The sequence below is a fragment of the Melanotaenia boesemani genome, chromosome 18 (assembly GCF_017639745.1).
Source record: "Melanotaenia boesemani isolate fMelBoe1 chromosome 18, fMelBoe1.pri, whole genome shotgun sequence".
In the NCBI taxonomy this organism is placed as follows: Eukaryota; Metazoa; Chordata; class Actinopteri; order Atheriniformes; family Melanotaeniidae; genus Melanotaenia; species Melanotaenia boesemani.
In genome coordinates this window covers 23482145-23510095 of record NC_055699.1, presented here as the reverse complement: position 1 = coordinate 23510095, position 27951 = coordinate 23482145, and the positions used below count along the sequence as shown (strand labels likewise).

The 27951-nt window shown below is 39.0% G+C and overlaps 2 protein-coding genes and 1 long non-coding RNA gene across 47 annotated transcripts in view; 1 reads left to right on the top strand and 2 right to left on the bottom strand.

Moving 5' to 3' along the window:
- Window positions 1-27951, top strand: part of LOC121628724 (NACHT, LRR and PYD domains-containing protein 12-like) — a 2607341-nt gene that overhangs the window by 582717 nt on the left and 1996673 nt on the right. The gene's annotated exons all lie outside the window — the stretch shown is intronic.
- Window positions 1-27951, bottom strand: part of LOC121628726 (NACHT, LRR and PYD domains-containing protein 14-like) — an 829387-nt gene that overhangs the window by 171418 nt on the left and 630018 nt on the right. The window lies entirely within an intron of this gene.
- On the bottom strand, window positions 807-17668 carry LOC121628777. Its single transcript, XR_006008253.1, has 3 exons — window positions 17396-17668; window positions 7858-7865; window positions 807-819 (listed from the first exon to the last, which is right to left on the bottom strand). It is a non-coding gene; the product is annotated as an uncharacterized LOC121628777 (long non-coding RNA).

The following is a 27951-nucleotide window of genomic DNA, read 5'->3' as shown; positions in this document are numbered from 1 at the left end:
AACATTCAGGCGTGTCTTGCCTTCTGACATGGCTTTGACAGCATCTGCCACCTGCTGCCACTATTCTGCTTTTCTGACACCAGTAATGCCCACGCCGTGCCCACCAATTAAACATTTTTACATTTTTCAACATGGTCCATCAGGATCTCTGTCTCACATTCGGATAAAACCTGCTTTTCCCCTCTTTTTTCCTCCAGAGTCATCATGGAAATGATATGATGAATATTTATTACAGGCACTGACTTGACCTTTTATAGCCACCATAAGGGTGCACCCAGTGCACCCACTTTAGGGTTGATCCTGATTTATCAACTGAAACAGGTGTGGAATGTGCATGCACACGCTTTTATAAATCTGAAAGTTTTTGTGTTGCATTTCCCTTGTACACCACCTGTAGTTTGCTTTGCTACGCACAGTTTTATAAATGAGGCCCAAGGTCCCAGTATTTTTATTTGGGTGACAGCCCTACGCTTCCATAGAAAAGGATATTTAATCTAGCCAAAAACTTAATAGACCACTAACATCAAAACGATCAGTAAAATTGTTGGGAAGAATCAATTATTCCTATTTTTTTATGTAATCTAGAATAAGAGCAGTGATGGCATTTATTATATTCATGACTTATTTTTTATTTACACTATAATTTCTAAATAATTGTCAAAAATTTTCAGAGGGAAATATCTAGTATGATTTCCCTTGTTATGTCTTAAATCTGTAGCTTAATAGCACCATGATCAGTCTTGAACAGTGCTGCACTAGTTACTGAAAAAAGTAACTAGTTAATGTTACTAGTTACTTCAATTTAAAAAGTAACTGTTACTTTGTTGACTACTTACACCAAAATCATGCATTATTGTTAAAAGTTAAAATTCTCCTGTTAATATCCTTATAATGTACAGTCTTGTACAAAATATAAAACAAACTCAAACACATCTTCACAGAAAAACAAGCCTGACAAGCGGTCTTTGTAACACTGCCCATGTTGTGCTGCATCACCGCTGTACACAGGAAGATGCTTAAGCTGCTGGCCGAAATTTATTAATTGAACTATTGACGGAGTAATGCAACACAGAGCAACAGTAGTAACTTTATTTAAATAGTAATGCATGAGAGTATTAGTAACTGACTAAAGTAGTTGTGTTACATTTACTAGTAACGTGTTACTACCCAGCACTGGTCATGAGTTTTAATACAACTTTCATAAAATGTTGATTATATTAAAAAACTAAAACATGGTGTCTGACCTCAGGGACTCCAGTCTACAGTCTGGACTCTCCAACAAACCGCATAGCTCCTTCATCCCTGAATCCTGTAGGTAGTTTCTACTCAGGTTCAGATGTCTCAGATGGGAGGGGTTGGACTTCAGAACTGTGCTAAGAGAAGCACAACTGATCCTTGACAACCTGCAATGGCACAATCTGAAAAAAGAACAAAACAAGTCTTCATATGCTTCAATTGATGTGTTCTTACTCTCAATATAACCAATCAGAAAATATTTGTAAATTCTGTTGAAATGATCTTAAACCCAAGTCATGTTTTCACATAAGATGCTATATATTGGAATATTCTGCTACAGATTTTTTTACAGAAATCACAAATATTAATTTATTTCAACAGCTAACACCATATATGGTTTTGCTTAGTTTGTTATAATATTTGCTTGTTGTTGCAACAAACTGAAGATTTCAATAACTGACCCCAAAGTCTCCAGTATACAGTCTGGACACTCCAAATAACCACACAGCTGCTTCACCCATGAATCCTCTGGGCTGTTGTAACTCAGGTCCAGGTGTTTCAGGTGGGAGGGATTAGACTTTAAAGCTGAGCTCAAAGAAGCACAACTTATCTTTGACAAACTGCACCCTATCAATCTAAATAAAGAATAAAACATGTTTAGAAAATGCATTAAGGTTTTAAATTGCTGCTCAACATTTCTTTATCCTCATCAATGAGCTTTTCTCTGACATGATGAGACTGTCACAGTGGCACAGACTGAGAAAAGGGTAGCAGATTTAATGAGAAAGAAGAAAAACATCAAGGTTTTAGTGAAAAAAATAATTGAATTATACAACTAAGTTCTGCGATGGACTGGCGACCTGTCCAGGGTGTATCTTGATTCTCTCCTGCTTTTAGCTGGGATAGACTTCAGCTTCCCCACAACCCCGAATTCAAGGTATTAGAAGCAACTAAACTGTTCATCTGATGTAAAAAAGTTAAGCAACATTTAATCACTGCTGCACAAACACTTATACTTGGCTCCCCTCTAGGCCACCCCACTAGCTGCCCTTGGAATTCATCCATTTATATGCTGGATTTGTGTCGACTATATATATATCTAAACGTAAAAATCTGTTGTTTTTGTGTGTGTGTGTGTGTGTGTATCTTCATATGTAAAATGTTGGGTTCATTAATAACTTAGGAATCTTACAGTCCTTCAATTTTGATTTTGCTTCTTCGTAACAATAAAAATGCAGGAAATAACTTCATGAGTATGTCTGTTACTAATACAAAGTTTCAACAGTATGAATGAATCAAACCAAGTAGAAGTCTATTTAAGTTACAAACTACAGAGAACAAAATTCCATTTAAATTACTGTCCTTCTGCCTTTTAGCAGAAATACTCTTTAGTTATCCCTTACAGACTTAGGATAACTCTGGCTTACCTCACTGTGGAGCAACTTTTTTTTTAACACTGTTTTGAGTTGGTTCAAATCAATCATTACCCAGAGTTAGAAAGCACAAGAAAAAAGCCATTATCAACGGAGCATGGTATCACCATGGCAACTGCTGACAAAATATGCACCAGATTTCACCCCATTGGGGCAACTGGTTCTCATACAAGTGTACATGGCATACAAAGAAAAGTAATGCTAATTGTTCTAGACCATGACCGTACACCATTAATTTCTTTTTCACCCTGGCTGATATACAAAGTAAATACTTAGCGGCTGTTTCTACATCTAGTAATTTAATGTTTTAACACAATATATATGTCCTCTCACAAGACAACACGGACAGATTTTGCCACATATAACAGTTTAAAATTATTTAAAATATAGGAGGAAGAGGATTGTGAGGAGACATGGATCCAGCTGACAGAGGTCTTTTTGTAATGTGTAACTATCAGTCGATCCCTATGCTGCATTCATTTATTAAAATAGGATTTCAGACATGTGTGAGGACTTTCCTCATGGCTTGACACACTATTGTTTTTCCAACATGTTCTGCGCTACCAGCGTTATAAAGAAAGGTCCCAAATATCACAAAATGGTATCATTTGATGAAATATTGATCAGGAAAAGAGAACGCAGCTTTCTGAAAATCCCCTCCTGATGTAAAGCATTATGTTTTAATTCTGCTTCTAAATCTATGGGTCGGCTCTTCAAATGTAAATCAAATGGATTTCGGTTATCAGATAGGATCAAACCTTGAAAATGGGTTGTTCAAAAGGGAAATCCGGATTCTGAAATTGGCTTGGATCACGTAATCCAATCCTGGTTGTTATCCTAATAAAACCCTCAGTTTGGGTTGTTCAAAACGTTTGAGTAGGATCCAGACAACTTTGATCCAAAAAAAAAACAGGTTTACCCTGATCCCAACAGAGGGCAGGACTACAAGGCGGATTTCAGGAAGAAACTGCGGTAAAACCTAACAGCTGATCAAATAATAGAACTTTTTATTCGGTGTGTATGCCTATATTTGTATTTCGCATCTGATTTGTTTAACCGTTACAGTGAAAAATTTGTTAAAATAGGCATAGGCTACCTGCTAAGCCTTTCAGTGTAGTAAAGAAAGAAAATTGTCACCATGGAAATAAACTCCCAAACAAATTCTATAACAAACACACATACAATACTCAATCTTCCTGTCAGTCAGCACTGCATAGTCAGAAAAGAACCAGTCAGAAATAATGTCTAACAGTTACATCCCTCATACTGACAGAAAGCCAGAAGTTGGTCCTGAAAAACGGGATTCTGGATCAGGGTGATCCAATCCAATGTTGCTTTGAACAACCGGTGGAAGAGTAAGATTGATTACGTGATCCGCCATCCTGAAAAATGGCATTCTCAAATCCGGATAGCTATTATCCGGATTCAGTTTTTTGAACATCCAGCCCTATGAGATTCCACTGGAATGGCCAACCCATGTTAGGTGGTAGAAGGCAGGTAGAAACTCAGAGTTTCTTTTAGTAAACCTACCAGGAAGGTGCTTTACATCACATGATTAGTCGCCATGGTAACAGACTCAAGAAGACTTGCCTCTATCTGAAATGGAAAACCTTGAATTTTTCTAAACTTGGTGTTATTATACGCAGAGTTTCAACATAACCTGCTTTCTGTAACAGACCCCCAATCTGTAAAACTAAGACTGAGGAAGTCTCAGGTTAGAATGTTGACTTTAAATGTTATCCATACACAAAACGAGATAAAAAAGGAAAGCTTAAAAAAGATAATAACAAAAGAGAAACACACACACACACACAAAGAAAACATCAATGTAATGACCTGAGAGACTCCAGTTTACAGTTTGGACTCTCCAGTCCAGCCGAAAGAAGCTCCACTCCTGAATCCTGTAGCTCATTGTGACTCAGCTCCAGCTCTCTCAGATGGGAGGGGTTGGACTTCAAAGCCGAAGCAACGACTTCACAGTGAAGTTCTGAGAGTCCACAGCCAGAGAGTCTGCAAGGACATGTATAAAAAATATGAACTTGTGAAGTATGCACGTTACATTTTCTTCATAGAGCATGTTTGACATATCCTACTTCAGCTCACTAAATCTGTCTTTCAAATGAATAAGTTATCAGTATCTGTCATAACTGCAGACTTTACAGTTTGTTTTTTTTATTTTACCATGTACAACATATGGTTACAGCTGAGATTGATTAGCTTATTTGGTCTTTGTAGTGCACATATGAAATAATTGATTACCAATATATTTGGACGGCAACACATCACATACACTTAAAAAGAATGCAAGGGAGATGCAATACTGCGCTCAACATTCTAACATTCTAGTTTCCCTTAGGGTAAAAACAAAGTATTTATCAGCCATTCATTCAAGAACAAATTACAGTAAAAAGGGATATAATTCCATTCTTGGTCTTCATCATAGTAGTTTTATCAGGAAGGTTATGCCGTGGTCGCCTGGTTAATATCACTGACTGACTAGTCTCATCCTGAGGTTTCATTTCATTAGATACACCACTTACTCCGTCAGGTGGCATTTTGCTTTACAAGTTATAGAAGGTACAGAAAGTCATGTAATGAAAATTTATTCTAGCCGCTACATCACAAGGATGTGATCCTAACATGCTCATGGAACCAGTCTGTCCAAGTTCTTCAATGACCAGTTTGTACATAAAGGTGTTTTTATATGATTATAATCTCACTGTGTGGTTATAAGCATGTTCTCACTATAAAATGAATTTATTAATTTTTGTTTTCATTCATCCTTTGGCATTATGTTTGTTATTTTTTCCATTAGTCTCACCACTGTCTGTGTCTGCACATGGTCTGTAAGTCTTGACCTTTTATGGGTGTAATTTTTGGGAATCCACCCATGCCAATTGGGATCAACTATGACGGAAATTGGAAAATTTGCCAAACCAATATCTATGCCACTAGGAAGCTTTGTGTGGCTTGCGTTGTTTCTTTATAGAAGTTTACTAAACCAGTATGTGGAAATTTTCGCAAAAGAATATCAAAGACATTGAAGTTAAATCTTGACTTAACACAAGAAAAACTGTGAATGTGTTTTACTGTAACAGAAAGAGAGCAATTGTTTTAACATAGTTTCTCACATGTGCAACTTGTTTTTGTTTAGTGTAGATAAAGTTTATGCAGGCACAAACCATGGATTTGTTGGGCAGCCATCTTTACTGGGTGAAGTCGGGGTTGGTAAGTTTGCCCCGACTTTCTGAGTCAGATATAAAACTTCAAGGGGCGTTAGCGTTGTATTTTCAACTGGGAACTAAAAAAGTCCAACTTCCATGTACAAGTCAAATGCAAATCATCTTTCCTCCACCTCCTGACCTCGATGTGGAAGAGGAAAGTTTAGCTGCCTTTTCTGTCAGGGTTTATTATTATTACTTTTGTTATTATTTCATAGCATATGTATTTGGAACTTTGAATGGATTGGGCTTATCAATCTCTCAATGATTTTAAAGGGGTTCCAAACGTTCAGGAATTTGTGGGTTTTTGAGAGGAAAAGATTCTGCTAACGATTGTGTGACATTACAATTTAAAACAGATTTAGGTAAAGCATTACATTAGCATTAGCTCATACTGGATCACACTTAGCAGACATACATTTATTTTCACACTTGGTGACAAACACAAAGTAGCAGGGGCATTGCTAGGCATAAAGCTCTACTGAGGCACAGACCCCATACCACATATCTCCCGTCTCCCATACACATGCACACACACACACACACACACACACACACACACACACACACACACACACACACACACACACACACACACACACACTGCTCTGTGCTACTACCACATTCCTATGGAAATACTAATTGAGATATTAATGAGTGTAAGAACATATTTAACAAACATGAACACTTTAAACATGGCAGCAAAAGCATAAATACCATAACAAACGATGGCAAGTCAGAACTCTCCTCATACACATTCCACATTTATGGTTATTACATGGTTTTCAGGGTGATAGTTCAACTCAATCTGAACAGTTTGTTTAATTTTTGAGCATTAAAGCGTACTGCCTATTTTTCAATTCCACAAAGTGGTCAATCATTTTACTGTGACTCAGCTTTAAGAAAGCCAGGAGGAGTTGTATCTTGTTTGGATGGTCATCTGCTTCAATTCAGCTTTGGTATGAAGTTACTGGGTCGCTTGGTTTAGAAGATTTGGGATTTTTTTTTTCTCTCTTAAGAAAGTATTAAAGTATGAAAATATTGTTTTATGTCCTTTATGAGAATTTCCATTTCGCAGAAAGCCTCTCATTTGTTGATGGTCCCTAAACGTGACGCTGGTAGCTCCAGCGCAAATATCTTGAATATCCAGCCTAAAATTGATTTCACTGCGGTTTGACCTCCCCCTTTCTCACCTCTCCTGGCTGCTTCCCTGTTTCTGCTTCAGGTAAACAATTTCCTGATATCCATCTACAGAAGTCACACGATAATATGTTTCAGTTAGTATAAGGTCATTTGGTTTAATTTATAACAATAATCTAAAATTGACTGTTTGTGGTGACACATTATAAGACCTCAAATTGCGCTGTGCACTCTCCGCTCACCCGACACATGGAAGAGCTGTGTGACTTGTGTGTAGTTCACCTGCTGCTTGACATGAAGAAACAGAATGCGCCCCTAAGCTGTTTCCTCTATTTGGAGTTAATGAGTTTCCCATAGACAACTGTTCATGATTTCTTTTTTATAAGTAAAAAAAAAACAAAAATAAACTTTTCTGATCTTACTTTAGTCATCTGATCCTGGATCTGACAAAAGCACCCTTGGCCTTTACCTTATAAATCTTATCTAGTTCAGCTTGTTGTCAGATTTTCAATTTCTTCTTCAGACAAATTTAATTTAATTGATGGTTCTATCATTTTTTGTGACTATTTGAGATTCTCTCTTTGGTCTACAGATCTTTTTATTAATTTGTTAGCCAGATTTTAGACTCGAAATTTCATAAACATCCATTATTTTCTAAAACTATTAAATAATTTTGCTTGTTTCCAGTGTTTTTAATTTTTAAATTTTCTTTCTGAAATGCTTTATTCTGTAAGAGTGTCTAGTTTCCAGTTATATTTCCTCACCCTCACAATTATTCTGATGTTGACAGCGTTGTGATCTGTTAGAACTGTTGGTTGTATTTTAACTGGTTTTACTTTATTTTCTAAATCTGGTGAGTAATGTGTTAAAGGTTTTTTTTAATATTTTGTAGCACGACTATTAGAAACATCTTAATTTTAGTTTTGTTTAATTATGCAATGACGCTAAAGCTTCCTGCTTTGCTGCCGTGCGGACGCTTCCGGCTTTGCTCTCCTTTCTGCTTGCATTTCTCTTCTTTTTTTTCTTTTTTTTCTTATCTTTACCGGCAAGAAATTTAGGAACAAGGACTCCTGGTCACTTATAAATCACTGGAACGAATATATTTTTTGATAAATTTAGTTGATTGCCATCGGAGAACTAGTGGAATGATGTCTCCAAACCCTGCAGTATCAGTGAGCTGCACTGAGTGTGAGCAACTTTCTTTGAGGATAACACAGCTGGAGAAGAGGATTGAAACACTGCAAGACATTCGTGTGAATGAAGAATTTATTGACTCTGTAGTAGCTTCTGTACAAGCTACTGAGTTGTCAAATGGATTGAGTCAAATCTTCATACGTGAAGGCATGTCGAATGTGGAGCCTCCTGCTACAGACCTGGCTGATACACTTCCCTGGATGTGTTCAAATGACATTGGAATAACTGAGGAAAATCCCAAACCGGACCATCAGACTGATCTCTCCTTCTGGAACACTGTTGGAGCCAGACCAAAGTCATCAACCCCAGCAAGAACCTGGTCTGATGTTGTTCGCCGCAGAGGTAAATCCAGCAGGAAATTTAAAGCTCCAGCACTCACTCCACCACCTGAAGTCTCACTGCATAATAAATATGATATGTTGACTCATAAAACCCTAAAACTCAGCCCAGGGCTAACCAGACCAGGAGGAGAGGCCAAAACTCCACAAACAGGAGGACTAGAGAAGCTATCAGCGCCTCCACACAAAAACAAATACACACAATTCTGATTGGGGACTCCATAACAGCATGTGAGGATGGCAAAGACAGAAAATTTAACACTTTTTGATAAATCAGTCAGGGAACTGACAGAGATGTTGCCGACCATTCTGTCTTCACATCCAGATGGTATGAAGATTATTGTCCACAGGGTCTTTTGATATTCTGAGGAGGAAAATTGGCTCTGAGATCCTTAAAAAAGACTTTTCTCTGCTGTTGGAGAGACTGTGTCAGTTGGGAGCACACCATGTTTACATTTCAGGACCCATTCCTACAGCGGGTAAAGGAATTGAACTTTTCAGTAGGCTTCTTGGCCTGAACACATGGTTATCAAACGCATGTATCACCCATGGGATAAAGTTCATTGATAACTTCAATATCTTTTGGAACTGTAAGGAGCGATTCAGACCTGATGGTGTGCATCCAAATCTAACTGGATGCAGATTACTTGGTGCACACTTGCGTCATGCTGTTGGGACGGCAAACCCAAACATGAGTGTACAGATAAGAGCGAAGGACACAGCAGAGAAGCGATCAACTGCCAGCTCTCCCCCCTCACCAGACCCTCTTCTCCACATCACTCAAGGTCTTAAAAGGATGTCTCTATCCAGGTCTGAACCCCAGCGACCACCATCTACCAAGAAATACAGGGCTCCCCCTCCTCCCCCTCCTCATCCTCCTATTAGATCATCTGTCCTGACCGAGCAGGGCATGGGAGGAGGGTCCCAGAGCAGCAGAATTCACAACAAAGATAACATGCCATGATGCGTTCAGGGTCCTTGCTGTAGTTTTGCTACTACTGACAGCTGTTCTGAGATCAAGCCTGGACCCAGTAGGATTCCTGTGTTAGTTAGTAAAATAAGGAATCGAACACGGTCAGCTTGTGGGGTGAATCGATCTAATCTGTTAACTGTACCTTGTATAACTCAGAATACAACAGAGACCAGTGTAAACTTCATAAAGCTAGCTGTACTAAATGTTAGATCTCTGTCCAACAAGTCACTGTTAGTTAATGACTTCATCATTTCTCACAGTTTAGATTTTCTTTTTCTGACAGAAACATGGTTAACAGAAGACACAAGTGCTACAGTTCTTAATGAAACAGCACCCCCTCATTTTAGTTACATGAATAAATGTCGAAACAGGAGGAAAGGGGGAGGAGAAGCTGCCTTATTTAAAGATTCATTCCAGTGTAAAGAAATGTCATTTGGTGATTTTACTTCTTTTGAATATCTTAGTTTTATTTTAAGGGGCATTCCTAAAATCCTATTTTTAATCATCTACAGACGTCCAGGACACTGTGTAAATTTTATTGATGAATTTTCTGAATTATTGTTGGTTATCTCTACTGATTTTAACCATTTCATCTTAACTGGGGATTTTAACATTCACATAGATAACATGACGGATGGTAATGTCAAGGAATTTTGTTCCATATTGGACATGTTTGGTTTGTGGCAACATGTTAAACAACCGACCCACATTCGAGGTCACATTCTGGACCTGGTTATTTCAAAGGGTGTTGATATTTCTTCTGTTGCGGTCACTGACTTGGCCTTGTCTGACCATTTTTGTATTTTGTTTGATTTACTGATCACTCAGAATGTTCAACCAACCTGCTTCTCTGTTAGGAAGAGGTACATTAATGAAAGAACAAGTGCTAAGTTTGTGGAGGCCATAGCGATGTTACCAACAACCAGTGCAGAGTCAGTTGATAGACTCCTGGATAATTTCAATCTGAAAATCTTGAATGTAATGGATGCTGTTGCACCGATAAGAATCAAGAGCAACTTGAGCAAACAGAAAACACCATGGAGAAACACCACTGTGGTTACCAGCCTAAAAAGAGAATGCAGAAAAACTGAGCAGAAATGGCGGAAAAATAAACTTCAAATTTACTATGAGCTGTACAAACAAAGCCTGCGTAACTATAACAATGAGCTGTGCAAGGCCAGAGAGCTGCATTTATCTGAAATGATTAACAGGAATGTCAACAATTCTCGCACTCTGTTTGCTATGATTGAAAAACTTACAAATCCTCCTAAACAGATAAGCCCAGAGCTCCTTTCCACTGAGAAATGCAACCAATTTGCAAACTTTTTTAGCCAAAAAATTAAAACAATTAGGCAAAATATTAATTCCACACAGTCAAACAAAAAAATTAGTCTGTGTCTAAAACCCGGAAATAATTCTGATGTCATGTCACAATTTAAAATGGTGAATTTAAAAGTCCTACAAGAAACAGTTTGGCATTTGAAATCAACAACATGCACTCTGGACATGATACCATCCGACTTTTTAAAAACAGTTTTTACCTCAGTAGAAAGTGATCTCCTACTGATAGTTAACAGCTCACTGGCATCAGGCATTTTTTCCCCAGTCACTAAAGATAGCTGCTATTAAGCCACTCCTAAAGAAAAGAACTCTAGACGCCTCTATAATGAACAACTATAGACCTGTCTCTAACCTCTCTTTTATTTCCAAGATTATTGAAAAAGTTGTATTTCACCAGCTTCATGACTTTTTAAATGAAAGTGGAAATCTTGATAAATTTCAGTCCGGCTTCCGACCTCATCACAGCACTGAGACAGCTCTGGTCAAAGTGTTAAATGACATTAGGTTGAATACCGATTCTGGTCAAGTATCAGTCCTGGTTCTGTTGGATCTCAGTGCTGCGTTTGATACTGTAGATCACAGAATCCTGTTGCACAGGCTGGAAAACTGGGTTGGACTTTCTGGAGCGGTTCTTAACTGGTTCAGGTCCTATTTAGAAGGCCGGAGTTATTTTGTTACGATCGGCAGCTATGAATCCGAGCGAGTGGCCATGACTTGTGGAGTCCCCCAGGGGTCAGTCCTTGGACCTCTTCTGTTCAACTTGTATATGCTCCCTTTGGGTAAAATATTACAAAACTATAGCATTAGTTATCAAAGTTATGCAGATGATACACAACTTTATGTGTCTCTGTCACCAGATGACTGCAGTCCAATAGACTTAATGTGTCAGTGTCTGGAGCAAATAAACACCTGGATGAGGGAGAATTTCCTACAATTAAATGAAGACAAAACTGAGATTATTCTGTTTGGTAGCAAAGAGAAGAGGGTCAGCATTGGCAAACACCTGGAGACTCGGGCTCTTAAAATTACCAACCAAGTTCGTAACCTGGGAGTGTTGATAGACTCAGATCTGACTTTCAGCAGCCATATCAAAGCTGTCACTAAGACAGCTTTTTACCAGCTCAGAAACATCAACAGAATTAAAAGTTTAGTCTCCCAGAAAGACCAGGAGAAACTCATCCATGCATTCATCTCCAGTAGACTGGATTACTGTAATGGTCTTTTAACAGGACTTCCTAAAAAGAGCATTAAACATCTGCAGCTCATCCAGAACGCTGCTGCTCGAGTTTTAACCAGGACTAAGAGATCTGAACACATCACACCAGTTTTGAAATCTTTACACTGGCTTCCAGTCAGTCACAGAATAGATTTTAAAACCCTTCTGATCATTTACAAATCCCAGAATGGTTTAGGCACAGAATACATCTGTGATATGTTCAGAGAATATAAACCTAGCAGAGCTCTTAGATCCAAAGACTCTGGTCAACTAGTCCAGGCCAGAGTCCAGACTAAACATGGAGAAGCAGCATTTAGCTGTTATGCTGCAAACAAATGGAACAAACTGCCAGTGGAGATTAAACTTTCCCCAAATGTAGACATTTTTAAATCCAGGTTAAAAACTTTTCTTTTCTCATGCGCCTATGCATGAAATCTGCACGGTAACTTTTTTAACTTGCTTTTAATCATTTTAATGTAATTTATTATTTTATTGTGATTATGTGTTGATTATGAGTTGATGCCTTTTACTATTCTAAATATCTGTAATGTCTTTGTTTTATGTAAAGCACTTTGAATTGTCCTGTACATGAAATGTGCTATACAAATAAACTGCCTTGCCTTGCCTTGCCTTACTAAAACCTAAACTAAAACCCAGAGACCTGAGGACTTAACGATGCAGCGTGATTAACATTCCCTGGATATCACTCTGTTACTGGATGTCGCTCTGTTACCTGGGTTGTCTTACCCAGACATTCAGGATTAATACATAAAAGCTGATTATCAATTTGGTAATTCAAACCAGGGTTTTCCCATCTTGATCAGCGCACGCTCACATAAAAGGGTGCATCATCCAGGCCATAAACAACATTGTTGCTGCAGCAACAGCCAGGGAGGAATGCTGGCAGATAATTACGACTCTGTTAAAGCGTAAATTTGTAAAATTATACAGTATTAATTAACTGGACAATATAAACAAAATTCTGATCACTCAGTTTCACTTTATTACGGCGCAGACATTTTGGGCAGAGCGTCCTCACTTTCCTTTTTATTTTTAACCTCAGCCAAGGTGGAGGGCATGTTTTAGGCATGTACTGTATGCTGTAGATACATCTGTCTGTCTCTGTTAGCAACATGTGGATGAATTTAGGTTCATTTTCAGGAAATATCTGAAATAGAATAAAAGAACAAGGGATTACATTTTCTATTCTATTCTATTCTCGCCACCTTCAGCTAAATCTCTCCAAGAATGAGCTTATTGTCTGTCTAGCCAATCATTCCTTACCACCACAGATAAGCGTGCAGCTCGACTCTGTCACACTTGTGCCTACGTCTTCTACCAGGAATCTTGATAGACAACCAGCTGACCTTTAAGGTCCATGTTGCTTTGGTTGCCCGGTCTTGCCAATTTGCTCTCTACAACATCAGAAGAATCAGACCCTACCTGACAGAACACACGGCACAGCTCCTGGTTCAGGCTCTGGTCATCTCACACATTGACTACTGCAATTTCTTACTGGCAGGCCTGCCTGCATGCTCAGTTAAACCTCTGCAGATGATCCAGAACGCAGCAGCACGTCTGGTCTTCAACCAGCCCAAAGAGCTCATGTCACTCCGCTGCTACTAGCTCTCCACTGGCTTCCACTTGCAGCACGCATCAAATTCAAAATTCTGCTTCTGGCTTACAAAACTGTCTACCTTCACTCCTTAATCCAGAGCTACACTCCCTCTCCACAGTTACGCTCTGCCAGGCTCTGCAGTTCTGCCATGTGTGAGCATTATTCTTGACCTCATTATTCCAGATGCAACCCTAGTGGAGCTAACCGGACTTGGGAACAAGTCAAGAATAAGTGCAAAAACATTCTTAAAGCACCCAGTGACAAGATTTAGTTTTTCATCAAAAGGATGCATCGGTCCCTAAAATGCTCTTTCTCCCATAAGCCTCCTCTCACAATCTGTGCACCAGCATTGATGGGATCTTCAAAAAATGGGTGAGACATTTTCCAAGAAAACTGATTGGTCAGGAGGTGGTACTTATATACTCACTGATCTCTTAACCTGCAGTGCAGGTTAGCCATTCAGCATAAGTGACCATGGTGACTGACCCCAGTAAGAAGAGAACCAGCTACGTGGTACAGAAAACCCAGGGTTAAACCAAAAGTTACCTGGATAAGAGAAAATCCAGCTCCGTTGTTCAGGCCTCATGACATTTAGCACGTTTTTTATCAAATATAAAACAATCAGAGACCAGAGTTGAGTTGTGCAGAGTCAGAAAGAGTTGGTTTCAGTTAAAATAAAAGTTTGCTTGGCAACTTCAGTACTATAGCACAAAAGCATTGTTTTTTATTTTACACTTTATGGAAATGGCTCAAACAACCACTATATATGTTGGGTTTGCAGAAAATAACAATACTGTGGACATTCATTCCAAAACTGTTGGCGCTATAATGTTGTCAACAAAATAATAAAGTACAAGATTTCGCTATAATAAATTAATAATCATGATAAAAACTATTTATTTGATCAATTTCAGTTAGTTTGATTGCATTTAGTTCATGTTTTCTTTTTTACTCGACCATTCAAAGAAAAAAAAAAAAATCAGTGTTGGGGTTTTGTTTAGTTATTAGACATTAATAAAATTCTAAATGTTCATTAAAGTTATTAATATAAAAGATAAATTATGGGGCAAACTTGGAATTTACAGAACTAATAAATAAATAATAATAATATCATTTGAGGGTCTGTATGTTTACGTGTCAACCTTGAACAGATATGACCATGATACATGATGATACATAGAATAGTTAATAAAGGCTGGAATCCAAGCACTTAGCATTGCAGACAGCAGTTATCACAATATAAAATAAAAATGATCACAAACATCTTTTTATTCAAAATAGAACAGATTTTTTCCGTTAAGTACAATTAATATATTAATGGGTGATACTTTAGTTAACAAATACTATAGTTTAATTCTACCACACTATGTACAACTATGCTAGCAACTACAAAATAAAGCCAAACAATCTCTTGTGTAAGTGTGACGGTGATTGTGTGCATGAGTGTTTGTCAATGCATATAAGAGTGAGAAAACAAGTGAGACACCAGTGGATTAGGAATTGTTGAGGTGATACACAGGTGATAGATCCATTTAATCACATTTTCTGCTAAATTCATTACATCCACCCATTCAAAAATCCTGAGTTGATATGGATAAATTCTACTCATTTGTACAGTGGTTTATGATAAATTGTGTATAAGCTGAACTCACAAAATTATTAGTGAAGCAGCAGCAGCATGTCATTAATGCTGATGAAAACTATTGTTCTCAGGTTTAGTTTGACAGATTCATCCTGCATCTTGTCAACTTCAGTTTACAACTTTTATTCTTTATTCAGCTTGGATTGCTGCAATTTGTCAGAGGTCGGCTGTGATTCTCTGGTCTCAGCTCTGGAGTCCAACCCCAACTGTCTGACAGAACTGGACCTTAGCAGGAACGAACTGCAGGATTCAGGAGCGAAGCAGCTTTGTGGTTTTCTGGAACGTCCACATTGTCATCTGAAGACTCTGAGGTCAGACACAATTTTTAAGCCCCATTTCCACCAGCTGGTCTGGGTCGGTAAGGGATGGTTTGGTGTGGTTTGGTTTGGTAAATCCTGATCTTTGTTGCATATCCACAGCCAACTGTAACTTCACCCAATAGGGGGCGTGTTGACCGGCTAATGATAGATACGTAAGCTACGTAATAGTGTTATGTCTTAGCGATGTGATGCCTTTCTTGAATTATAATAAAGATGAATGTGACACAGAAATGACAGACCAGAATGGTGGACATCCAGCAGTTTTTGTTATTCCTTCTTGTTTTCTGGCTTTGAAAAACAAAAAACCCACCATATATTTAAACATGACACTATTGCTGCTTTGCTCTTATTACTGATTCACATAGGAAGTGATTGAAACCCCGGCAGAAGGATTCTCAAACAGGTGGGATGGTTTGGGTTAGATATTATGGTACCTTTCCCTATTTTTGCTTGTGGAAATGCAAAAAACTGCATACTGACCCTTGCCATGAAAGAAAATAAAAAGAAAGAAGAAAGAAAAAGAAAAATTTAACAAAACTGCTAACAAAACATTCGTACTACTAGATTTTGATCCACTCTGAGGATCTTAATGATAAAATTGGTTTTCTTTTCTGTATTTAAATCAACAATTTATGTCCTTTTGATATGTCCTGCTAAGATTGAATATGTATAAATCAGCCATTAATACATAATTACAGGATTTTAGTTCAATAACTAATAAGATTCTGCAATGACTGTACATCTCATTAGCTTCAGCTCATTTATTCTTTACTCGACTTTGCTAGACTAAGTGACTGCAGGTTATCAGAGATCAGCTGCGCTTGTCTGGCCTCAGTTCTGAAGTCCAGCCCCTCCCATCTGACAGAACTGGACCTGAAAAAAAACGAGCTTCGGGATTCAGGAGTGAAACAGCTGTGTGGTTTCCTGGAGCATCCACACTGTCATCTGATGTCTCTAAGGTCAGATGTTAGTTCAAGATCAAGTTTATTTACATTTACAACATTTGCCATTGACCAAAGTGCTGTACAATGACAATGATAAAACAATAAAAGCAATAAAAAACTATTAACATAATAAAATCAGAATGAAAAATATATAATGTGACAGTTGTGTTGCAACTTAACTGCTGACATGACACTGATATTATACTGATGATGAACAGATTTTAGTATCTTCAGATTAAAATCTGATTTCCTTCTGTGCTTAAATAAATAAAAATTTTATGTCTTTGCAGTGTTTCTCACTTGTACAAAATATGTAAAATCAGGCACTAATACATAATTACAGGATAATGGTTCAATAGCTTTTATTAGGTGTTGTAATGGTTGTGCATCCTGTTGACTTCAGCTTACATCTTATTCTTTTCTCAGCCTGGGCAGCTGCAAGTTGTCAGAGGTCAGCTGTGATTCTCTGGCCTCAGCTCTGAAGTCCAACCCCTCCCATCTGAGAGAACTGGACCTGACTGACAATGATCTACAAGATTCAGGAGTGAAGCTGCTGTGTGGTTTCCTAGAGAGTCCACACTGTCAACTGCAGACTCTGAGGTAAGATGTTTTTTTGTTTGTTGAGATTAATATGCTGTGAAATGTACATTAAAACTAAATTACTGATATAACACTGTTGTTATACTGATGGTAATTTCAAGGCTACGGCATGGATAAGGTGATGACCCAAGTGCAGAATAGTGCTTTATTTACATGAACTAATCTTACAAAAACAAAACCTGGTGTAGAGGCAAGGATGTGTTATTCTATTTCCTGTCACTAGGGTGTGTGTGTTTGGAGGTGTGTGTGTGACTGGAGCTGAGTGATTGTCTAATTAATATCACCTGTGTCTACCTGTGTTTTTCTGTTTGCTTGGTAAAGAGAGTGAGGGTGGAGGCAGGGTGCCGATATTTTCTGTTGACCGCTAAAAGTTTACCCCTAAAAGTTTACCGCAAAGGGTTTTACTAATAAGGTAACATGTAACATCTGATAAGTCCAACTATATACAATAAACACCCTTTAACTGCAGCAAAGACTCTGGATTGTCTTTGGATTAAGCATGTCAGACAGACCCCTGTGCTCTCCTCTCAGTGACAAAGTTTGTAGTCACTATATATTGTCAACAGAAATGGCTTAAGATCCAACGCTTCTGATGCTTTGCGTGAGATGTGCATGTAAGACAATGGACCACTCAGCCACTTTGGATGCTGACCGTGAGTAAATGAGAAAGAAATGATGGAGCACAGCGCAACCTGTGGTATGTTGGACTCAGTTTACTCACACTGTGAAGTTGATACTTGCCTGGACACAGTTGATGCTGATTACTGCTGCATATTGGATGCAATTTACTGCTGTGGCTGTTGTTGATGTCATTCTTGCCATATTGCTCAAGACTGAATGAATCTTTGGAAAAGTGGATCAATTGTTTGTGCGCATTAGAAGAGGAAGTTGGATTTGGATGTTTCATGCAGTTACTGCTGATGCTCAAGCCTGAATTAAAAGTTTGGATTTTGGTCTTGGACACAGTATTGGATTGTTCATGTATGGAGGCAGATTTGTGCCAAAAGCTGAAAGTGGATTGATGATGCTGAACTGGATGTGTACAATTGCTCTCTGAGTTTGTGATGCATGCTTCTGTTTGCTGGGTTTCAATATGAGTGGATCAAAGGCTGGTTCACATGTGGATGAAACACATAACATTGAAACTGTCAAAAGAAAAATCATTCCCACTGTAAAAGCTTTGGTGTCTAAAATGGAGAAGCTTCAAAAGGAACACCAAGCAAAAGTGAATAAAATAAAGGGGGTCATCATTGCTTTAAAGGAGCTCATGGATATTGATGATAATGTTTCAAAGGTGGAATCTCAACTGGACATTTTAATGCAAATGAATGAAGAAGCTATTTCTCTGCATGGGTCATTGATGAAGATAATCCTCAGGAAGAAAAAGATAAACAAAATGAGTGGTTTGGAAGCATCAATAAATACAACAAGGGATTTATTGAGGATGTGACATGATGGATCTCTGAAACTAAGAGACCAGTCTCAGGACATGCAACAACCGACACTGTGGAAACACTACAAAATGACAAGGAATGTAAAAACCCTTCAAGCTTGCCACTGACCAAGTCTGAGGTTGATAAGATGCCATCAGATGTGGGACAGGATGACTTGTCTGAAAAACTAAAAAACTTGGTACAAGATGATATTTAACCAAATGACAGCATTTCAAATGTTGGAAGCAGGAAACATGGATCAGAAACAAGGACTGCAAGAAGTTCAACCTCTTCTGTTTCATCTTCACGTGTCAAAGCAGAGGCTGAAATAGCTGCTCTTCTTGCTCGACAGAAATTACTCAAACAAAAACAAGAGCTGGATCATCAAGAGGAGGAAATAAAGAAAAGGAAAGAGAGATTTGAGCTTGAAGTGGAGATAGCTGCTCAGGCTAAGATGGATGTTCTAAGACTCTCAGGAAGCAGTGTGAAAAGCAGCAGAAGTAATCAGATGGCATGGAATCCTACATGGCCAGTGGGGGTCATGCTGTTCTTAATTCCGAGGTTGATCCATTTATGCCTGGTGATCAAGGAGTGCAAGACGGTCATATTGAACTCAAGTCTCATCTAACAAAGCCAAAAGAAGGGAACGCTGGATCTCAATTAGCTCAGCACAGACCATCTGGGCCCCTGACGGCTCCTAATATAATGAATGATGTTTCAATTTTTTCTCAAGCTGCAGATCCTACACATACTCAGGTGCCAGTCATAAATGACAGTAACAACTTGCTATCTATAATTGCAAGGCAAAATGAAATCTCCACTCTTCTAGCACAACAACATAACATTTCTAATTTGCCAAAATGGGAAATCCAGATGTTTAATGGAGATCCTCTTCACTATCATGCCTTTATGCGAGCCTTTGAGCACAATGTAGAAGGAAGGATGGAGGATTATGGAGATTGTCTGCATTTTTTGGCTCAATACACAAGCGGAGAACCACAAGAACTTGTTCGAAGCTGTCAACAAATGCCTGCAGACAGAAGATATCAAAAGGCAAAGGCATTGTTACAACAACATTTTGGGAATGAACAAAGGATTGCTTCAGCTTATTTGGACAAAGTAATCTCATGGCCTATGGTGAAAGCAGAGGATGTAAAGTCTCTCCAAGCTTATGGTCTCTTCTTAAGAGGATGTTGTAATGCGATGGATGACATAGAGTACATGTCTGAGATTAACATGCCTGTGAACATGCTGATGGTGATCAAGAAATTACCGTACAAGCTAAGAGACAAATGGAGATCAGTAGCCTGTGATATTCAAGAGACCCATCACCGTAGAGCTAATTTCTCTGACATTGTGAATTTCATTGAGCGCCAAGTAAAAATTGTAGCAGACCCTATATTTGGTAATATACAGGACACTTTAAAGACAATGCAAATCAAAGATGGCAGGACAGATAACTACCAGCATCGCACACAAAACCAAAGAAGTAGTTTTGCAACCACAGTAGCAGCAGTTAATGGAAAGGCCCATTTTAAAAAAGGAGTGCCACAGAACAAAGGGACCTGCTTATACTGCAAGGGTGAACATGCATTAGAGTTGTGTTTTCTATTGGGAAAGAAAACACATAATGAAAAGATCGCTTTTCTGAGAGAACATGGAGTCTGCTTTGGCTGTCTGTGCATAGGGCACATAAGTAAGGACTGCAGGAGGAGAATGTCATGTAAAACATGTGGAACAAGACATCCTAGCATGCTTTACATTCACCCAAAGAATAAGGATCAAAATTAAATTCAAGCAGGTGTGACGGATACAAACTCAGCAGTGAGCACCTCAGTGACGGCGGTGCAAAGCAGTGGACTCACTGGGGCCGGTGATCATGGCTGCAAGCTCTCCATTGTACCAGTCAAGGTTAAATCTAAAAAGGGTGATAAAACTGTGGAAACTTATGCCTTTCTGGACCAAGGCAGTTCTGGCACCTTTTGTACATCAAGTCTCATGAACAAGCTGAACGTATCAGGAAGAGGAACTAAAATTCTTCTACGTACTATGGGTCAGGAAAAGCTTGTGGGAAGTTGCGTTGTATCAGACCTGGAGGTAGCTGGCCTGGAAAGTGACGTCTATTGTGACTTGCCAGATGTCTTTACACAGAAGAAAATGCCTGTGTGCAGGAGCAACATACCACGAGAGAAGGATTTGGTCAGGTGGCCATATTTGCGAGGGGTGCACCTACCTGAAATCAATGCAGATGTTGAGCTTTTGATCGGCTTGAACGCACCAAGAGCACTAGAACCAATAAATGTGATTCCAAGTGAAGATGGAGGACCATATGCTGTTCAGACATTGTTGGGATGGACTGTAAATGGACCAATGTCTGGTGATGCAGACTTGAAGCAACCTAGCATCACTGCTAACCGCATCTCTGTGGTGGATGAACTGTGGAAGCAGCAGTTCCGTCTAGAATTCCCTGAATGCAGCAATGAAGAACTGGGTCTGTCAAGAGAAGATTGCCAGTTTATGGAAAAGGTGAAAAACTCTATTGAGCTGGTGGATGGTCACTACACCATTGGTTTGCCTTTAAAGAAGGGAAACATATACATGCCTGATAACCGCAAGTTGGCAGAGCAACGTGCCTTGAGTCTGAAAAGAAGGCTCCAACGAGATGCCATATTTCATGCAGATTACACCGCCTATATGCACTACATCATTTCCTGCGGTTATGCTGTAAAGGTGCCTATTAAAGACCTGGCATGTAACAGTAGCAACATTTGGTATATTCCACATCATGGTGTATATCACCCAAAAAAGAAAAAGATCAGAGTGGTGTTTGATTGTGCTGCATCATTCCAGGGTACATCGTTGAATGCACAGCTGCTACAGGGACCCGATCTTACCAGCTCATTGATCAGTGTCATGACTCGCTTCAGAAAAGAACCCATTGTTTTGATATAGAGGCCATGTATCATCAAGTGCGTGTTCCAGCTGAAGACTGTAACCTCCTGAGGTTCCTATGGTGGCCAAATGGGGATTTCTCTCAGCCCATGGAGGAGTACAGGATGTGTGTATCTGTTTGGGGCGACATCATCGCCAAGCTGTGCGAACTTTGCTCTGCGAAGATGTGCAGCAGATAATAGCAACTCCTTCAGCCAGCAGGTGGTGGATACCATTAAGCACAGCTTTTAAGTGGATGACTGTCTTGTCTCTGTTCCTTCTGAGTCTGAGGCCATCAATCTTTATCACGACCTTAAAGCCATTTGTGCAAGAGGTGGATTCCAGCTAAAGAAGTGGATAAGTAATAGTCGAAATGTGTTGGCTGCTATTCCAGAAGACAAGAGGGCAGTGGATGTAAAGGAGATGGATCTAGACTGTGACCCACTCCCTGTTGAGCGAGTACTAGGAGTGCAATGGTGTGTGCAATCAGATGCATTCAGATTCAAAATTTCAATCCAAGATCGACCTTTGACCCGTAGAGGAATCTTGTCTGTGGTCAGTTCTATATATGATCCTCTTGGTGTGCTTGTACCAGTTGTGCTGAAAGCCAAACTGATCTTGCAGGATTTGTGTAAGAAAGGTATTGGGTGGGATAAAGTTGCACCCACACCAATTGCAATGGAATGGACAAACTGGCTACAGGAGCTTCATCTACTTGAGGATTTCAAGGTCAGCAGATGTTTTAAGCCTGAGAACTTTGGCACTGTAGCTTCTGCCCAATTACATCATTTTGCTGACGCAAGTGAGGTGGGTTATGGAACAGCTACCTACCTGCTGTTGCGCAACACTGATGGAAAGCTACACACTATCCTGGTCATGGGAAAGGCTAGGGTGGCACCATTAAAACCAATCACCATTCCCAGATTGGAGCTAATAGCAGCAGTAGTAGCATCACGCATGGATAGATTGTTGAGAAAAGAGCTGCAAATGCCATTGCTAGAAGCTGTCTTTTGGACGGACAGCACTTCAGTGCTAAAGTACATTACAAATGAAATATCGAGGTTCAGAACCTTTGTGGCGAACAGGGTTTCTGAGATCCTTAAAGCATCTCATGCAGCTCAGTGGAGATATGTGAGCGCTATGTCTAATCCAGCAGATATTGCTTCAAGGGGACTTTGAGTGAAGTCATTTCTGAAGGATAAACAATGGGCATGTGGCCCACAATTTCTGCTGGAAGAGGACCAGTGGCCTAAAAACCCAGACAGCTCAAAAGAACTATCGGAACAAGATGATCCTGAAGTCAAAAGGAATGTTTTGGCTAATGTTGTTTTAGCCAAAGAGGAAGTTGACTCAGTTTCTCAACTGATTGACTGTACTTCATCCTGGAACCATTTGAGAAGAGTGATGGCTTGGGTGTTAAGATTAAAAAATAAACTCTTGGACTTATGGAAGAAGAGGAAGGAGGTCAAGGTGCTGTTGTCACATTCAAAGAAAGATGAGAAACAGCAGAAGGATATTCAGCTTCAGAGTGTCAAGGATTTGTTCCATGTTTCTCTCACTTTGGAGAGAGGCAGAGCTGAGAATAATTGGATTGTGTCAAAGGAAAAGATTCCTAGAGGAGTTTTCTAGTCTCCTAAAGAATCAGAATGTAAAACGGACAAGCCATATATACAAATTGAACCCATCAATTGATAATGGCATCTTGAGGGTCGGTGGAAGACTCAGTAGGGCAGCAATGCCTGAAGAATCAAAGCACCCAGTGATATTGACCAAAGACCTGCATATCTCTGACCTCATACTGAGACAAGTTCACCAAGAAGTTGGCCATGGTGGAAGAGCTCACATGTCAGCACGGCTATGCCAAAAATACTGGATTACCGGGGCCAGTGCAGCTATAAGTAAGATCTTGACCAAATGTGTTGTATGCCGACGGGTTTGTGCAGTACCAGCCAGCCAACAGATGGCAGACTTACCACTCAACAGAATTTCCCCAGATGAACCACCATTCACCTCAGTGGGAGTTGATTGTTTTGGTCCATTTGAAGTGAAGCGTGGCAGATCTAAAGTAAAAAGATATGGAGTGATATTCACCTGCTTAGCTCTAAGAGCCGTGCACATCGAAGTAGCTGTATCATTGGAGACAGATTCCTTCATCAACGTCCTACGTCGCTTTATATCAAGAAGAGGACAGGTCAAAGAGCTCTGCTCAGACAATGGGACCAACTTTGTCGGTGCTGATCGAGAGTTGAAAAGATCATTGGAACAGTGGAATCAGTCTCAGATACACAATGAACTCTTGCAGAAATGAACTCTTGCAGAAAGGAATAAAGTGGAAGTTTAATCCTCCAAGTGGTTCCCATCACGGGGGAGCTTGGGAAAGATTAATACGTTCAATCAGAAAAGTTCTTAACTCTACTCTAAAAGTACAAACTCTGGATGATGATGGTCTCCACACTGTGCTATGTGAAATTGAAGCTATTCTCAATAGCAGACCAATTACAAAGGCGTCCACAGATCCTAATGACCTAGAGGCTCTGACTCCCAACCGTCTTCTTCTCCTTAAAGGTCAGCCATCTTTTCCACCTGGTGTCTTTCAAAAGGAGGATGTGTATGCTGTACGTAGATGGAAACAAGTACAGTATATGTCCAACCTGTTTTGGAAAAGATGGACAAAGGAATATCTACCACAGCTGCAGGAGCGCCAAAAATGGAACAAAATCAAGCGCAACTTTGTTCCTGGAGACATTGTGCTTGTTGTGGATGACTCTGCACCCCGCAATTCCTGGATCATGGGGAGAGTCATCACAACTGTTCAAGATAAAAGAGAACTCGTTAGTCAAGTTAAGATCAAGACCAGGACAAGCTGTCTCGACAGGCCTGTCACGAAGATGTGTCTGCTTCAGGAAGCCGCGGATCCCTAATGGATTACTTTTTTTTTTTTTTTTTTGACATGACTTGATTCTGAACATTATGTGGGACAGATGATGTTCTATTAAGTTCAGGAATTTCTGCTCTAGAGACACTTGGAGACATGTGAAGAACCTTCTCTTACAAATACATTGAAAATGGACTATCCTCATATTTGTATCATCTATGTTTTTCTTTGCATATATTCTATGATTAATTATTCCATATTGATTTTATTATTCGGTAATTATTATGTTATAATAATTAGGGGACGGAATGTAGAGGCAAGGATGTGTTATTCTATTTCCTGTCACTAGGGTGTGTGTGTTTGGGGGTGTGTGTGTGACTGGAGCTGAGTGATTGTCTAATTAATATCACCTGTGTCTACCTGTGTTTTTCTGTTTGCTTGGTAAAGAGAGTGAGAGTGGAGGCAGGGTGCCGATATTTTCTGTTGACCGCTAAAAGTTTACCCCTAAAAGTTTACCCCAAAGGGTTTTACTAATAAGGTAACATGTAACATCTGATAAGTCCAACTATATACAATAAACACCCTTTAACTGCAGCAAAGACTCTGGATTGTCTTTGGATTAAGCGTGTCAGACAGACCCCTGTGCTCTCCTCTCAGTGACAAAGTTTGTAGTCACTATACCTGGGTGAACCCGACAGAGACAAGATCAGACAACACGGCATGTATGGGCTAAATATAAAGTCTTAAAGATTTTGCAACTGTAAATGAATGTTCGCAAATAATTTCATTTTGTATTTGTAAATGAAGCTCCTGCAAAATAAATCTGCCCAAAAAATTCACGTTTGCGAATGTGCAGAAAAGGATTTGCATGGTTGTAAAAAAAAGATTTGTATTTGTGGAAAATAATAGAAGCTCTTTTGCAAACATCCTGTCCACAGATATGAAGCACAAAACTGCGTGCGAGACTCTGAAGTTGCCGTTGAGAATTTTGTCCCTGTCTTTTTACGTCTACCTAATTCTTAAAGGGAAGTAGACACATTTTAAGGACGGATGGTGGTGTGATTGTGTCTCAAAGTGAATATGATAAACCAATATTTCTCAGTCTCGGACTGAATAATATCAGTATATGTTAGAGTGTGATGTCTGTCCGGTGATGTCTGTCACCGGAGGACTAATGAGGAACAGGTGAATGAGCAAATCAGACCAGGTGCACTAGTGCACAGAAACAGCAAGCCAAACAGAATACACAAGGGAAAATCTACTAAATAAAACAGGAAACCAGACAGGACCGTGACAAAGAAAACCTACAGAAGAGTAAAACAATAAACTACTGAACAAAAACCCATAGACCATGACAGATTTTAGCAGACCAAAATCTGTTTTGTTCTGTGATTTACTACAATAATATTTTACTTTGTTTTAAAATTTATTTCTAAAATTGATTCAACAATTTAAAAAAATTCACATCACTTAGATAATATTACAACTTTAAATATATTTTACTGTATTCAATATTTAGTGTGTGTGATAAATATGTAGTTATTTTATATGCATATATATGATTTTTCTTATAAGAAAACAGAATGAGGCTGCAAAGTTTAAGAGCTGAAATCACAATGTCATTATTGTAATTAAATTAAATGAAGGTAAATTGCAAAGAGAAGTGTGTGGTTATCGATAATAATAACTAATTATTTGGCTCTGTTCAATGGTTTTAACCTGTGTGCTGTTCAGCTCACAACTTTTCTTTTGTAAATATAGATTGAGGGACTGCCGGTTGTCAGAGGTCAGCTGTGCTTCTCTGGTCTCAGCTCTGATGTCCAACCCCTCCCATCTGAGAGAACTGGACCTGAGTAAAAACAATCTTCAGGATTCAGGAGGGAAGAAGCTATGCGGTTTTCTTGAGAGTCCACATTGTAGACTGCAGACTCTGAGGTCAGACATCAGGTTTTAGAAATTAATATGATGTGACAGTTCAGTTTACACTAAACTGTCAACATAAGACTCATACTATGGAATACTGATCCATACTGAGGATCTTCATGATAAATCTGTAACACTCTTTGTGCTTTCCTCCAACATTAAGGCTGTCAAATTATTAACATTTTCAGTCAGATTAATCACAGCTTGCACATTAATCATGATTAATCACCATTTGCAACTATGCCAGTTTTTATTATATTGAATCAACAGAATGAGCCAATGCTTACACATATTAAGTGTTAACTGACCTTCTCTTGGGTAAATGTCAGATGTACACGGGTCAGTAAATGCAACATGTAATGAACTTTTATATGTTGTTCTAAATAATTTCCAACATGTTCTAGATCATAATTCAGAATTCATATATGTCTCCATGACCATTTTTGTCATAAAACCAGCAGACTGAAGTTAAACAGCCAGCACTGATGAAGAAACTCTAATAAAACTGATGGTATGGATAAAAGCAGCAGGTTTTCCCTTTTATCATTTAAGAGTGAGTGTTTGTGCAGCAGTGATAAAACTCCTACAGCAGCATCACCCAAAGTAAACAAAATAGATCATTAGCTGTTTGTTTTATAGTTTGTCTTCACTTTTTTTTTACATTAGACAATCACCTTAGTTGTAATAATTAGTTCAATATTTCATAAAATCTAGACCTAAAAAAAGTCTCATTTGTGCCCTTTTTTTCCTGGTCAGTGCCCCTGCCTGGCCCCCCATCTAAACTTTTCTAGACCCGCCCCTGCACAGCTGAAGTTTAATTCTGTCTACCACCAGACAACTACTGTGTTTGAGAAGAGTCCTTCCAAAATCAATACTTTTGGGTAAATATGTGATTGTGTGAGTTTCCTCTTTCTCAACTGAACCATAAACAAACGCAGCTGATCTGCTGATCAATGACAGCCATCATGATTCACAAAACAACATGAGAGGAGAGGGAGGAAGCAGCAGCTGCACAAACACTGAGACAACCAGAAATCCACTAGGGCAAACACACGCTGGTGCAAAACCCTGGATAATTAAAAAATAAAATAAAAAAATACAGGAAAAGTACAGGTGTGGAACCCTCTCACCGGTAAAAGAGTGGATGTTAAAATACATTCATTTTTTAGGAGGGAGGAGTCCATGGGTTGCTCCATTTATATGTTTATTCTCTATCCATCCACAGAGCCAGCTGGCTCAACTGTTCCATCTCGCCTCTCCATGTCCCATTGTCATCATAACAGAAAATTAACAGATGTATGGGGCTGTAATTGCATTAAAGATATAGAGGAACTTAGTTACCCCCATTAATGCTTTATTTGACAGCCATTTTATATATATATATATATATATATATATATATATATATGGAGAGAGAGGATCATGGCTAAGATGAGAACTTGTCAACCACAACACCACCTAGGATGGGTGAATGGAGTGCCAGCAGAAAGTCTTTTGGCTCATGTAAAAGTGTGGCAGTAAAAATATGAACAAAGTAGAAAATGGAAATGGGGTTGTAATTTTCCTTTAAGGA